The sequence below is a fragment of the Cetorhinus maximus genome, chromosome 9 (assembly GCF_964194155.1).
Source record: "Cetorhinus maximus chromosome 9, sCetMax3.hap1.1, whole genome shotgun sequence".
Taxonomy (NCBI): domain Eukaryota; kingdom Metazoa; phylum Chordata; class Chondrichthyes; order Lamniformes; family Cetorhinidae; genus Cetorhinus; species Cetorhinus maximus.
In genome coordinates, this window is record NC_135887.1 from 39271753 (window position 1) to 39287311 (window position 15559).

Consider the following 15559-nt stretch of genomic DNA (forward strand, 5'->3'; position numbering starts at 1 on the left):
TACTGCATGATGCCATCTTTGATACCATCCTATGGCTCTGTGCAAGTCAGTACAAAGGTGCCTAAGAGCGGTAAGAAGCTCCTACCAGTGAAGCAGCCACAGCTCCAAGCACACCTGCAGATCCTCATAAAAGAATGCAAAATCTAGAGGTAGCAGCTAATCCTAATAAACAGACAGGTTCTCAGCCAGCCTAATCCATTTACAGATCCCACTCCGACCCAATTCACCCGCATATGAAATTTATTTAGAGATTGCAATCGAAGGTGTGCTAACTACAGAGATTGAAATTTTAGAGATCAAAGGCAAGTATGTCATGGCTAATGGCAGGAGCATAGTGCTGCTGGTCGCACTGGAGCACCGCTCCAGCATCTCCTGAGCACTGTCGGATGGTAAACTCTGTTGTTTGACCACCCGTTCTGCTGCTCCATATCCAATTGTGATGGCAGCAGTGGCCTAGGGCGATGTGGCCAGAGATCTGGTTGGATCTGTTCAAGCGGCAATGGAAACTGGTGCTACAGGGTCCAGAGCTAGAGGAGCAGGCCTAGGAGGGCAGCCTAGACCCCGGGCTGTACCAGCTCCCACTGCTCAATTACCTGAAGCTGGGGACCAGCCTATGGCAACTGCCTCCTGAGCTGTGCAGCCTGAGCCAGCTCCAGAGCCTGGCATTCAGGTCAAACTGGCTGGCTGGCCTCTCCAGCGAGCTAGGCCACCTGCAGGTCCTGTGGATCCTCGATGTGTCTGGGAATCAGCTCAGCTCCCTGCCCAACAGCCTGGGCCTCCTGGAGCAGCTCAGCAGCCTGAACATGAGCGCTAACTGTCTGAGCCAGCCCAGTGGAATCCACTCCATTAATTATCTGACTGGATTTTCAATCGGTAAGATTGGTGTTGATCTTAATCCTCACTGCCCCCAATATTGAAGCTACCTGTTTCCATATGCAGAGGGGTTTGGCTCACTGATGGCAACAATCAGAACTGGAGGGAAATCCTGTCGTAACCACGTAGAGATATGTCACTTGTGATGCAGAGGCAGCCAGCATTGGGATCATGCTGAGTGATTTCTACCTGCGCTATTATGTGGGGCACGAGGGCAGGTTTGGCCACGAGTTCCCAGAGCTTGAATTCAGGCCAGATTGTAAGAGTTGACCAGAATGTCTGGAGCTTGCACTGTGGCTATGAATCTGGAGCCCGGGGAGGTTAGGAGGTGGTGGATTGAAGGCCATGCCTCGGGTCCAGGGCCTCATGTTTGCTGCTGCTGAATGTCTCTCAGTCAATGGCATCATGACCACAAATCATAGCCCCAAATTGCTTACAGACATGTTGAACTTTTAAGTAAGGCATATGTTTTTTAAAAAAAGGACATACAAGCAAAAGCTGGCTGAGACTGTAGAGTGACCACTTGTTTGAAAATTCCTATGTAGATTACACTTGACCAGCTAGACCAGAGAATGGAATGTTGCACCTAAAAAATGTCAAGGCCTACTTCAGACAGAGACACTTCAAAGGAAAAGATACAATGCACAAACTGAACTGTAATCTCCTGTGGTTATGGGGATAATGGAGGCTGATTACCATCTCAGCAGAAACTATCTCCTGTGAGTTATATCCCAGACTGTGGACATGATGTGAGTTGAAAAGAAAGCTGTCTAGGTGAAAGACATGTTTGTTTCGCCCTTCCAAGAATACACAAGAAATAGGGTTCAAAAGCCAACTGCAACCCTGATCTCTACATGCTAGTTTTGGTGCTCCAGGCCTGGTGTGTGAGGGTGTACTGCGAAGGTCACAGCTGAAGAACATCAGCTAGGCATCCCTGCGCTTGCAGGTAAAAATGTCCTCGCTCCCTGATTGTTAAAAGCAAGTAACAAGTCAGCAAAGCCACAATCGAAAAGGAAACAGGACAATTCCTCTCAGTTAACATGCAGAACCAAGAATCTCCAAACCAACTGCTCAACTGCCAAAGGCAGCTCTACCAGAATCATCCAACTCAATGGTCGCAACATCTCATCATCTATTCCTCACAGACAAGCCAAGGATTGATTTGTATATGTTTCTAACTTTAATTTCTGGACTCACTTTTCATTTCTGTGTGTAAGTGTGTTACATTTTTATTACTTTTTTCTCACATTTTAGTAACCATTAAGCTCACCTTTTTTTAACTCAAGAAAGCCTGGTTAAATTGGCTCTTTCAAAAAACAAATACATTTGGACTGGGAAAAGGTATCCACAAGGAAAGGGATCTTTTTTAAACTAACCTCGTTGCAACCAGCAACAAGAGGGTTGAATAAAGAAGGGGAGTCAGTGCATCCCTCCTCACCCAGGAGCACAACAATTTGGGGTACCTCGTCCGGGATCATAACAATTTGGAGTACCTCACCCGGGGACCAGTTGTATAAGAGCCAATACTTACCATTCAGCCTGAATTCAAGCTCTGGGAACTCGTGTTAGATGTGTTCAAAATTATGAGAGGTCTGGATGGGTAAATGGGGAGAAACTGTTCCCATCAGCAAAATGTTGAGAACCCTAAGATGATTAATAAAAAACCAGAGGTGACATGAGGGAGAAAGTTTTTATGCAACAAACAGTTTGGATTTGCCTGAGCGTGTGTGGAGACAGATTCAATTGCAATTTTCAAAAGGGAACTGAATAATTACTGAAGGGAAAAGATTTTACATGGAAAAGATGGAGGAGTAGGTCTAGCTGAGTTGCTGTTTCATCTTCTCTTCTCCAAGGAGAACAACCCAGCTTTGCAATCTATTCACATAACTAAAATCTGTCATCCTCGGAACCATTCTCGTAAATCTTTTCTGCACCCTTTCTAAAACCTTCACATTCTTCCCGTTGAGGCTGAACCAGTGTTTTATGAAGATTCATAACTTGCTTGCTTTTGTACTCTGTGCCCCTATTTATAAAACTCGGGATTCAGTATAATTTATTAACTCCTTTTTCAACCTGCCCTGCCCCCTTCATTGAGTTACGCACATAAACACCCTGGTCCCTCTGCTCCTGCATTTCCTTTAGAACTGTGCCCTTTATTTTATGTCATCTCTCCTCATTCTTCTGACCAAAATGTATCACTTCACACTTTACTGCATTATATTTCGTCTGTCACGTGTCTGCCCATTCCACCAGCCTGTCTATATCCCCTTGAAGTCTATCACTATCCTCCTCACAGTTCACAATACTCCCTAGGCTTGCATCATCTTCAAATTTTGAAATTGTGCCCTGTACCCCCAGGTCTAGGTTATTAATATAAATCAAGAAAAGCAGTGGGCCTGCTATATACCATCCCCCAGTCAGAAGTAAATAAAGTTTTCCATAATTCATGTTTTTAATAGGCTTGAATTAAATAATTAAACTATTGCATAATGCTAATGATTTAAAATACCACATGGTTCGAAATAAAAGGCCTACCAGTCCTAATGTTTTTCGCTTGAAAAACATGGTTTACCAATGTTTGGGGACTCAAATGATTAATACATAGGAAAACAATGTAATAGTAGATTTAGAAATGATGTGGCCAACACATTTTCTTAGAGCTCTGGCACCCCAAAATTTGCCACCTGGTTAAAGGGCCCTCTGTGCTCCTGGTTAACAGTTTTTTGGAGTTATTTTGATCAACACTACAAAACCCTTGGAACAAATTCTGGAGAATCAGTCTATTTTGAGATAATCTCTCACCTGCAGCTGTTGTCCATTGTACATCCTCATTGTTCTCTTCATCCACATTTTTGTGCATTATTACGGAGTACTGATACAGAAAACGGTCACAATCTTCCCAACATATTCAAGTATGGAAAAGTCCCTTCCCCTAACCAGGTCTGGCCATGGGAACATATGTTGAGAATCCCAAATGTCTGCTTGATGTGAACTCTCAATCTGCTGCGAGTTGTATTGTAAAGGGTTTCTGGTGAAGATGGGGTGTTCTTGAGAAAAAAGCCATAGCTGCTCAGGTTCCAGGATCAACTGTTGCCAGGGAGCCATCCATGAAAAGAAAGAACCAATTGTCCTTGAGAGGGATCGATCACACAAATCATGTAAAACATAAAGAATTGATCAAGTTCCTAGCAGGGCTGTTTCCAGTCCACCTTTGATTACTAAATCTGTGTGGACATACACATTTTGAATCGTGTGAATGTCTGGCAAGCTAATATATTTTGGAGAAATGCATGCTGAGAATTTCCCCAGGGACCCTCTCAAGCAACTGAGGGACTTTGGTGAGTGATCACCAGAACTCCCAGATGGACCATAATTTTTGCTGACCTTCTGCCGAAGTTACGACAGCTGAATGCGAAAACCTTTGGAGAAATTCCCAGCAGCAGTTTTTATTTTCTAGTAATCCACGATATCTTTGGAGCTACATCTTTGTTGCATTCCATTCAGACAGCATTGAGTCAAAGCCAGCTTTGGCAGTGACTAGGCGGAGGCTATGCAGGTGTAGTAAACATTCACATTCCACTGGCTAATTTTTCTCAAGTTATTGCAGGAGGAGAAATTCGTGGTTTTGATTTTGAAGAGAATGCTCCACAATTTTTTCTATTGCTTTATAACTGATAGCATATAGGCTCCATGATATGTCTCAGTGAGGCAATGTAGGGTTATGAGCTCAGTTCAATTCCTGGCTCTCATTATATTTACCTAGACATTATTACGACTGGTCCCCAGGCAAGGTTCCCCCAATTTGTTATGATCCTGGACGAGGTAACCCAAATTGTTATGCTCCTACGTGGGGAGGGATAAACTGGCTCCCCTTCTTTATTCAACCTCCTCAGTTGGTCGCAACAAGGCTAATTTTAAAAGGACCCCTTCCCTCATGGATACCTTTTCCCGGCCCAAATGTATTTATGTTTTAAAAGGAGCCAATTTAATCAGACTTTCTTAAGTCAAAGAAAGAGTGAGTTTATTAGTTAATAAAACGTGAGAAGAAATAATAAAAATGCAGCACGCATACACACAGATTGGAAATGAGAATTGAGTCTAGAAATAGAAGTTTAAAGAGAAATATGGATCAGTCTTTGGCGTGGCCGTGAGGAGTAGATGATGAAACGTCATGGCCGTTAAGTTGGATGATTCCGGTAGAGCTGACTTTGGGCAATTGAGCAATAGGTTTGGAGATTCTGTCGGAGATTAATCACTCCGAGACATCATTAATACATAGAAACCCCATTTATTACTTGTGCACAAGGGAGAACAATACAACGAGAGCTATTGTGCCATCTCAAAGCAGAATACACAAATACTTGCTAAAAAGCATTTTACAACCAATCAGTAAATTTTGCACATCTCAATCCACTTATTTGCATACGTTAACTGACCAATCCATGTTTTAGTTAACTTCCATTCCTACACAACAGGTGCAGTGCCTACACACTTGGTTATCACAACTTTGATTACATTCAGCCCGAGAGAGAGACACATGGAATGTCTCAGGGCTCATTCTACGGTAGTCAGACAAGATGGTATTGCTCTTCAAGGTTGCAGTATTTTTCTCTTAGGCCTAAGCATTTAATTCAATTTCTCCATTAACCCTTTCAGTACTAAGTGGGTTCCCTATTTGTCTAGGCCACCACACTTCCCCCCTTTTGTCCTAAAAGGATAATTCACCACCCTTAGCCAAGTTTTATGTATCCTGGTCGCCAGGCTTCTTCCTCAGTGGAATCCTGATTCCAGAGCATAGGGAGGGAATAGATAGCTGGCTTGAATCAGCAAGGTAGGCACAGGAACCCAATGGCAACTCACCCACCCAAGTACCTTGGTATAATTCCTCCTGACGCATAGCCAGGCCGGGCCCTTAGCGACCACAAAGGTAGGCTCCCGTCTCCAAATGGGCGTTCGATGAACGAGGGCCCCTGTATTACCTAGGGACCATGTAGAATCTGAGGGAAAAGCCAAAAAATGCATCTCTGAGGAGGAGGGGTTAACAGGAAAATTAGTACAAATACAACATTTAGTCTGATTAACTTGTGAAGCGACGGAAGGATCCAAATCAGAGTCAGCATTCTGACGGCTCAGTTAAAGTTCTTGCACAAGCACTTCCGTCTGAGGTCAACGTCCGCTTGACGTGTGATGCGTGGATCCACAAGGGTCGTCCTTCAACCTTCATGGCCGTATGGGTAGTGAGCAGGACTTGGAAAGGCCCCTCCCATCGAGGTTCTAAATAGTTCTTTTCTCCTGAAGGTCTTTATCAGGACTAGATCCCCGGGCTGGTATTGATGGTAATCTTCAATGGTGGGCTTTTTCTGAGCTTCTACTACCTGTATATGCAAGCTTTTGAAAGAATCAGTAAGCGCTATACAGTATGAAATCATTCCCTCATCCATAGCGTGGATGTCCATTTCCCTAGCAGACAAGGGTGGGGCCACTGGGAGGTGCATAGGACGTCCCATTACAACTTCATAAGGGGAAAGGGAAGTGGTACCGTAAGGGTGAGAGCGCATAGTCATGAGCGCCAAGGGTAGAGTTTCAGGCCATTTCAAACCGGTTTCTTCATATAATTTAGCTAGTTTGTTTTTCAGAATACCATTTTGTCTTTCCACCGCTCCAGTAGACTGAGGGTGGTATGGGCAGGAAAGGTGATGGTTGCATTGTAAGGCCTAAAACAGTTCCTTTATCACTTTGGTGGTAAAATGAGGTCCATTATCACTTGATAAAATCTCTGGTATCCCAAACCTGGGTACGTATTCACGCAACAACAATTTTGCAACAATAATAGCATCATTCCGTCGGGTGGGATACGCCTCCACCCATCACGAGAACATACATACTATAACTATAACATAATTATATCCCATACATTTAGGCATTTGTATAAAGTCCATTTGTGGGTGTACAAACGGGCCCCATGGCTGGGGTCCCGTACCAGCAGTCACTGTGGGCGTCTTGCCTGGGTTATGTCATTGACATAGGTATGACAGGTATTACTAATACAATGCCTATTAGCATATTACTATTCACTATACATTCAACATTCATTCTATGTACACGTGTTAAACCTCTGAGCTGGCAACCGGTCAAGTCATGATTCTTGTGTCATGAGAGGTTCAATAAATGCTCATTAGTTACCCATAAAGGGATTACCCCTTCTTTAATCTGTCTTAAATTTTCTCAGGCTTGTTCCAGTGCCCAAGATCCATAGGTGCTGCATACATCATTTCTGCTCTCTTCGTCTGAAATATCTTTCCCTATTTCAATTAATTTATTGATAGTCCCCGCATGACTTTCGAGCACAGTAGCCAGGCTTTGGATTAGCCACTGATGTCCCTATATTGAATATCATAGCGGCATCATTTATCAGGCTGCGCTTAACGCGGTTCCCTCCCAAACCTGATCGCATCTCGCCATTGAACTGAACTGCTTCAGTCATCAATTGGCACATCAGAGCCGTATAGAGTGCTTGGGTATGGGTTGAGCACCACTGGGGCAGGACGATTGCGGATATGTTCAAGACTACAGGTACCAGCTCATGGTGTACATTATCATACAAAACTTCTGATTAACCAGTACCAAACCATTCGTCGGTCCTGGATGCATAGTCGGACAAGATGGGTCAGTCGGTGTGGTTTGAGGGTCTTCAATTATCTCTACTCGGACTGTTAAAATATAGATGGGAGATGGCTGGGTAGTGGCTCTTTTGGGCGGACCTCCCATGCCCGATCTGAAGCAAACCCTTACTACAATTTGAAAGCACTTGTTCTCCTACTGTTACATTTATCATTCCCCATTGCGTGTCGCATTCGGCACTGTCCATGCTGTACCAAAGTTCCTCCTGCAGTGCGGGATGAGCAGTGATGATCCCCGACCTTGTTGCCAGTACTGATACGCCCATGACCAGGATCGTAGATCTGTGGAGACATTAACATCGGCTCTCGTTCTCATATCTACAAGTGCGCATGTATCACCTGTCATAATTACCTCGTATGGTCCATGCCTGTTCGCTCCGAGCTCACCCTGACCATCACCTTATTCCCAACTTGGGGGGTCCGTTGTTGCTCTTTGGATTTGGCTGTTTCCATATCCTTAATCATCTGTCAGTCTCTAACTTCCTCTCTCAACTAATGTAATTGCCTACTTAATTCCCTTACATTGTCCTGTATTTTTCCTTTCAGTGGCCCTACACCTCCTACTATAATGCCTTCAGGTAATTGCATAGCCCTTCCTGTTATCAATTCAATGCGGTGAACCTGGTAGTCTTATTTGGTGTAGCCCTAAGGCGCATCAGAATGCTGGGCAATACTGTGGCCCAGCTGTTGCCTGTCTCCTGAATTGTTTAGGCTATAGATGTTTTTAAAGTTCAGTTCATCCTTTCCACCATCCCTGGACTCTGGGGGTGGTAAGGAATATGGAATTTCTGTTTAATCTCCATAAGATTACACACTTCTTTAATGACTCTCCCTGTGAAATGAGTTCCCTGATCTGAATCCATCTGGGTAGGCACCCTCACTCCTTCCAGTTTACTCTCTCCTGCTGCTGTCTCATGTCAGACCTCAATTCCTTAAACTGCCAACACAACTCTACAGTGCACCTTCTTATCCTATCTTTCAATGGCTCAGTATCTTCACTTCCAGTGATGGTTCTCTCTGGGAACCGCTTAACTCCGCCTGTCATCAAGGTGTTAATCCTGTGGTCTTACTTTTTGTAGCTCACAGGCACATTAATATAATCAGTAATACATCTATTTAGCCTTTTTCCAGCTTTCCCTTTACCTGTATCCATCTTGTGGTAAATTGTTGTTAAGTATTATTTCTCCTTACATTTCAATTCCTGAACTACAGATTCCACATAGTTTTACCTCTAAGTTTTTTTTTTGACCATGATCATCTTGATTCTCTTGAAGTCAGTTTCTCTATTGTCTTGATTGTTTAAAATGTTTCTTTAATCTTTACGCAGTTCCAATGCCTCAGTTGATGGCCATATTATCAAATTCATTTCCCTTAAAACAGTTTGTACGTTATTTCCTCTTTCCCTAAATCTTTCTCCTACTTTCCTCATACCAGTTTACACATGCAACAGCTACCATCTTATCTTGTTCAGGTTGTCTGGAGAGACTTTACAGTCCAATAAAGTATTCTCATAACAGTTTTAAAACAGCAATCAAGCATTGACATGTTTTGCTTCCTTATCTTCTTCTCAAACAACATCTTATTGTCCCACTAAATTATGTCTGACTTTTTTTTTTGCATTATCCCAGATTCATTAACTCGGCCAAAAAATAGATTTCTGCCAAACTTTGTCAAGGTCTTGAGCTTAATTTTTGAGAACTGACATACAAACACTAAAGCTTGCAGCATTCGAATTAGTGCCAATTGTTGTCAAACCTTTTAAAATGAAAATTCCCTTTTGAGAACTTTATCAAGAACCAAACCTCAATTTTCTTAAACCTTGTAAGAACTGTAATTTACACTATCAAAATTAAAATAACCTCTTTTTCATGTGTAATGATTTGTATCCAAGTTATAATTTCCATATGTTTATTGACACATTCTTTATCTTAGATAGCATCCTCGTTATTCAAAAGTAACCTGTTAAATTACACTGCACTTTACATCTCAAGATTGTCCCAAATTCAAATTCCAGTGCTTTTGGAAAGCAGATTTCCTTTAATATTTAATTCATCTCTTCATAAGAAACCCCTTTTTACCCATTGGAACCACCTAGACCTTGTGTTTATGTCTTTTGGTTTTCCTAGAATCTTTCTGAATTTCAAGTAATTTTTTTTTCCTCAGAATCTTAGAATACTAACTCATATGTATTAATCCCAATCAGTTTGGCAGCTGATGATGAGGGTTATTCCTTACTAGTCTGCAAGGGGGTGGTACAAGGGTTGGTTCATCTCAAACAAAGGCAAGCTCTGTTTTATCTTTACGCTACCTTCAAATTACGATTTTTGCCAAAAATCTCAACTCAAACCTTATACTCAAAACTTTGGAATATTTGAATAAACTTTTCCTTTAATCTAATATGGGGCTTTCGACTCTAAAGTGCTCAACTACACACACAAAAGACAATTCAGGGAAGAACAACTACAAACACAAAAGACAATTCAGGGAAGAAAACACATTAAAGCTCACATACAAATGCTTCATTGCACACAAACAAACACAGAGATAAAGGTATGTATCGATACTCCTATAATATTGAACTTAACTCTAAACGAAGCTTCGAGTAGCAATGGGGGAATAAAGGGATCTTGAAGGCTCCACCTATAGGAACCTTCAAACTGATGAAAGCTCACATTTTCTCTGCTGCTGCTTGTCAATTGCTCATTAACCCCCTAGGGGTACCTCTCTCTCTCTCTCTCTCTCTTCAGCACAAACAGCTCTTGTAACTTAGATCAATTCATTTTTTTTTAAGTTACAGAAAATTCAGTAGCGAACTATCTACCTCCCTGAAAACATAATATAAGCGCTCAATTCTGTCCCGATTAAAAGTTCCAGCTGGTGGGAAGCTCTCTCCTTTACTTTGAGACCATTTAACCCAATCAGAAACATATTGGACAATTTCAGGACCGTAATGGACATACATATAAGCATTTGAGGTTCCCTTCAAAAGGGGAACCTGGGGTTTTTTTGGTGCCATATTTCCCATTTTTACTTAATAATATACACAAAAGAAAACACAGAAATTACTTACTTTTCACCTCCAGGGGACTCGAACCCCTGGGTATACTACTACTACTTTTTCACCTCCAGGGGACTCGAACCCCTGGGAATACTACTACAATTTTTTCACCTCCAGGGGACTCGAACCCCTGGGAATACTACTACTATTTTTTCACCTCCAGGGGACTCAAATCCCTGGGTATACTACTACTAACTTACACTAAATTACTGGCCAAATTAATCTCCCAAATATTTAAACAGACGACTTACCCTGAGAGTCAGCCACAAGCAGGCGAAGGCAGATCGCAGGCCAACGAACCCCAGAAGCCCAAATGGGGCTGCCGCTGACTGAGGAGTCCTTGAACCGCGAGGTCCTAACGCTGGCGCTCAGTGACTCAATCCCAGGGGTTAGTCATCTCGGTGGGACCTCCAGAAACTGTCGGAGATTAATCACACCGAGGCATCATTAATACATAGAAACCCCATTTATTACTTGTGCACAAGGGAGAACAATACAATGAGAGCTATTGTGCCGTCTCAAAGCAGAATACACAAACACTTGCTTAAAAGCATTTTACAACCAATCAATAAATTTTGCACATCTCAATCCATTTATTTGCATACGTTAACTGACCAATCCATGTTTTAGTTAATTTCCATTCCTACACAACAGGTGCAGTGCCTACACACTTGGTTATCACAACTTTGACTACATTTGGCCCGAGAGAGAGACACATGGAATGTCTCAGGGCTCATCCTACAGTAGTCAGACAAGATGGTATTGTTCTTCAAGGTTGCAGTATTTTTCTCTTAGGCCTAAGCATTTAATTCAATTTCTCCATTAACCCTTTCAGTACTAAGTGGGTTTCCTATTTGTCTAGGCCACCACAATTCGTGGTTCTGCAGGTTAGCTGAAAGGAATTGTTCTGTTTCCTTTTTGACTGTGGCTTTGCTGACTTGTGACTTGCTTCCAGCAATCAGAGAGAGAGACTTTTTTACCTGCAATGCTTAATTGATGTTCTTCACTGTGACCTTCACAGCACACACTAGCACAGTAGAACTAGAACACCAAACTCACACACAGAGACACAGGAGACTTCCACTGGAAGGGATAAACAAACATGTCTTGCACCCAGAAACTGCTTTCTTTCAACTCAAATCATGTCCATAGTCTGGGATATGACTCAACAGAAGGTGGTTTCTGCTGAGATGGTCATCAATATTTTTGCATTGCATCTCCTTCTTTGAAGTTTCTCTATCTGAAGGAGGCCTCGACACCTTTTTAGGTAGGAAATTCTGTTCCCCCTGGTCATGTGTAATCCAGATAGAAATTTTCCAGCAAGTGGTTCCTTTACAGTCTCAGCCAGCTTTTGGTTGTAGGTCCTTTTTTAAAAAATCACATCTTACTTAAACGTCCAATATGTCCGTTAGTAATTCGGGGTTGTGATCCATGGCCATGACAATATTTGGATAGCTAAAAGCATATTCTAGTTCGTAGGGGGTCAGGATTCACTTATGGCCCATTAGACACAAGGAATGTAGAGCATAAGCACAGAAATGTAACACTTCCCTTCCATTCTGCCTTGCCACTAAAAAGAAGGGACATAGAAAAAGTGTTAAAAAGACTGTAATCCTTGGCTTTACATGAGCTAATGGATTGTGGTTGCAATAGAAATTACTTTCCACACCTTGGAAAAGCTAGAAAGCACATTCTTTGTTCTGCTGCTGATGTTTTGAAGTTAGCACAGTTTGCTGATATCACAGAACCAAACAAAAAGATCATACAGCCAGTGAAGAATATAGTTCATTCAAGACCTTCAGATTGCTGTGAGATTTTATTGAGGGAGATTCCCAAAACAGATCATGTTAAGTGTTAAATCACAGGAATGTACCCGAGGTTAACTGAAATAGGCATTAGCAAACACAGTTATCTTTTTTACATTTGTTTCCCAGGTGTGCAAAGGAATAGCAAAGCCACATTTATTGTCCATCCCAAGATGCCCTTCAATCTGAAATAATGTAAAACTAAATGGCTAGCTAGGCTAGTTCAAGGAGTATTTTGAGTCAACCACTTAATGTGGGCTGAGGGCACACGTAGATTGGAGGGGGTAGTAGTAATAGATTCCCTTCCTTGAAAAATATTCATGGGCCTATGGGTTTTTTTTACAACATCTGGAGCTTATTGGAAGATTTAGAAAGAACTTACATTTATATAGAGTTTTTCACAATCTCACGATGTTCCAAATCGTTCAAATCAAATCAAATGAAGTATCATAGAATGTTTAAGGCACAGAGGAAGGCCATTCAGCCTGTCATGTCTGTGCTGGCTCCCTCTAAGAGCAACTCAGCTAGTCCCACTCCCCCACCCTTTTACTCTGGCCCTGAAAATTTTCTCTCTTCAAGTGCGTATCCAATTTCCCATTGAAAGCCAAGTTTGAATCTGCCTCCACCACACTTTCAGGCAATGCATTCCAGATCCCAAACACACATTGTGTAAAAGGTTTTCCTCAGTGCTTGCTGTTGTTTCTTTTGCATATCACCTTAAGTTAATCTCCTCCGGTTCTTGATCCTTCCGTCAATGGGAACAGTTTCTCTCTAAGACCCTCATGGTTTTGAACAAGTCTCCTCTCAAACTTCTCTATGGCCAGAATTTTCCTGTTGGCGTGTGGGCCAGCCCCGTAAAACGATGCACGGTGATGTCGGGCAAGCGTCCTGACGTCACTGCACATCATCGCGATATTTCATTGAGCAAGCGTGCGTTGATATCCGATGCGCACCCGCCATTAATTAACAGGCCACTTAAGGCCCATGGGGTGCCAATCGACGGTGATTTTTCGGCGCCCGTGCAATCTTTGGGTCGGTGCACGGGCACAACGGGCAGGCGGGTAGGACACATTTATATAAACCTCATTTACAGGCGGGATAAGAGGGCTCAGTGGTCATGAGTGAGCTCTGTCAAATATTGTTTTTCCAAAGTTACTGATACTTGCCTGTGTGATCTGCAAAACTTCAAAACACATACCAGCTGCTTGATCTGGACTCACAACCTTCAGGTCAGCACTCTGCATTGAGGAATCTTTATTGGGCCTGCAGGTTTCAGGAAGCCTTCCCTTAGCCTGGGAATAGGAGCTGAGCCCTCCCCTGGAGGCACCTCCTCTGAGGAGGAAGGGAGGGCTAGAAGTGGGAGGAGGCCAGGAGTGCACATTCAGCCTCCAACGAAGCCACCTTTGGGAGAACAGGCACAGGCACAAGAGGTGCAGGGCCAAGAGGTAGTCCAAGGCGGAAGGGGCCGTAGAAGATGCCACTATCCTGCTGCGAGGGTATATAGGCAGCGAATCAACTACCTCAATATATCTGAGGTGCAGTGCCGAAGGAGGATCCGTCTCTCAAGGGAGACAGTCAACTATATCTGTCAGATGATTGGCCCTGAGATCTCCGCTAACTGTGTGGGTGGACACTCCATGGTTCTAAAGGTCATAGCTGCCCTCAACTTCTATGCCTCTGGCTCCTTCCAAGGGTTGGTGGATGATCTTTGCGGTGTCTTACAATTACCTGTCCACACTTGTGTCAAGAAGGTTACAGACGCTCTGTTCAGCCATGCATTGACCTTCATCCACTACCATTGGGACCAGGCCAGCCAGACACAGCGAGCCAGAGGCTTCGCGGCCATTGCTGGGTTCCCCTGTGTCCAGGGTGCAATAGACTGTACACATGTGGCCATCAAGGCGCCAGCAGGTGAGCCCGGTGCCTTCGTCAACAGGAAGGGCTTCCACTCCATGAACGTGCAGATAGTGTGTGATCACAGGATGCTGATTCTTCAAGTCTGTGCAAGGTACCCAGGCAGCTCCTACGACACCTACATCCTTAGACACCCCCAGGTGCCGGGGCTCTTCAGTGCTCCAGCCTGGCTTGATGGATGGCTGCTGGGTGACAAGGGCTATCCCCTCAGAATGTGGCTTATGACGCCTCTCTGCCATCCAGGAACAGAAGCTGAGCAGCGGTACAATAGGAGCCCCGACTCCACAAGGGCTGTGGTGGAGAGAGTCATTGGTCTTCTCAAGATGCGCTTCGAATGCCTGGAAGGGGGCACACTCCAGCACCCCACCCCAGATAAGAAAAGATGCTGGAGGAGTAGAGGTAGTAAAAGGAATCCTTGAAAGTGATGGGGTGATCAGTCTACACTGCCATTACGGCAGTCTGGACAGGGAAAGTAGTGAAGGCATAGCTAGGTGGGGAGTCTTCAATACCGCAGAAACTGTCATCACCTGCAAGCCAAGTTTCCATCAAGTCCATAGTGTCAAAGCAATCATCCAAAATTAGCTCATGGACGGCAGGAGCTTTGCTCACATTCTAGAGGGAGATGTGGAGAAGGACAGTGAGAGTTGATCTATTGGCGGGTTGCACATGGTCAGCTCTGAGAATGGTGAGTGTGAAAGGAAGGAGATGAGAAAGATTATTTCCCAGTGGCATGCTGGACAGAAGAGAGTAGCTTGCTTTTTGTAAGGAGGCAGTAATGGAAGCCTCAATAGTCCCTTCAGACAATGCCAAGGGAGGGACAGAGGGAAGATGTAAGCTTATCAAATGGAGTCAAGCCTGGAGTGGCAGCAAGAGGAAGGCTGAAATGTTTGGGGAAGTTGTTTGGGGGAATGCAACATGAATGCACTACTCTCTCAGTATTGCACTGGATTGTCAGCCTAGATTATGCGAGTGAGCATCAGGAGTGGAACTTGAACACATAGCACCCTCGCCTTTGAATCAGAGGGTTGTGGGTTCATGTCCCACTCCCGGAAACCAAGAACTGTGATTGTACTCAAAAGAGTTGCAATCTGTGACTGTTGATAACTCGAAAGAATTTTTTGAACACAAGACCTTCTAATTTAGAGGTGGGAATGCTTCCACTGAGCCAAGGCTGACACCTATGGCCATTTTTTCTGGGGCTCATTCACAAATGACAAATGATTTCAATT

General features: G+C 43.5%; 1 pseudogene across 1 annotated transcript in view; it reads left to right on the forward strand.

The window, feature by feature from the left end:
- The window catches only part of LOC144684301 (eosinophil peroxidase-like), a 69104-nt pseudogene that overhangs the window by 149 nt on the left and 53396 nt on the right, over positions 1-15559 (forward strand). The window contains exons 2-3 of the transcript XR_013577472.1: positions 600-873; positions 1025-1132. The product of XR_013577472.1 is annotated as an eosinophil peroxidase-like (transcript). The remainder of the gene's footprint in view (positions 1-599; positions 874-1024; positions 1133-15559) is intronic.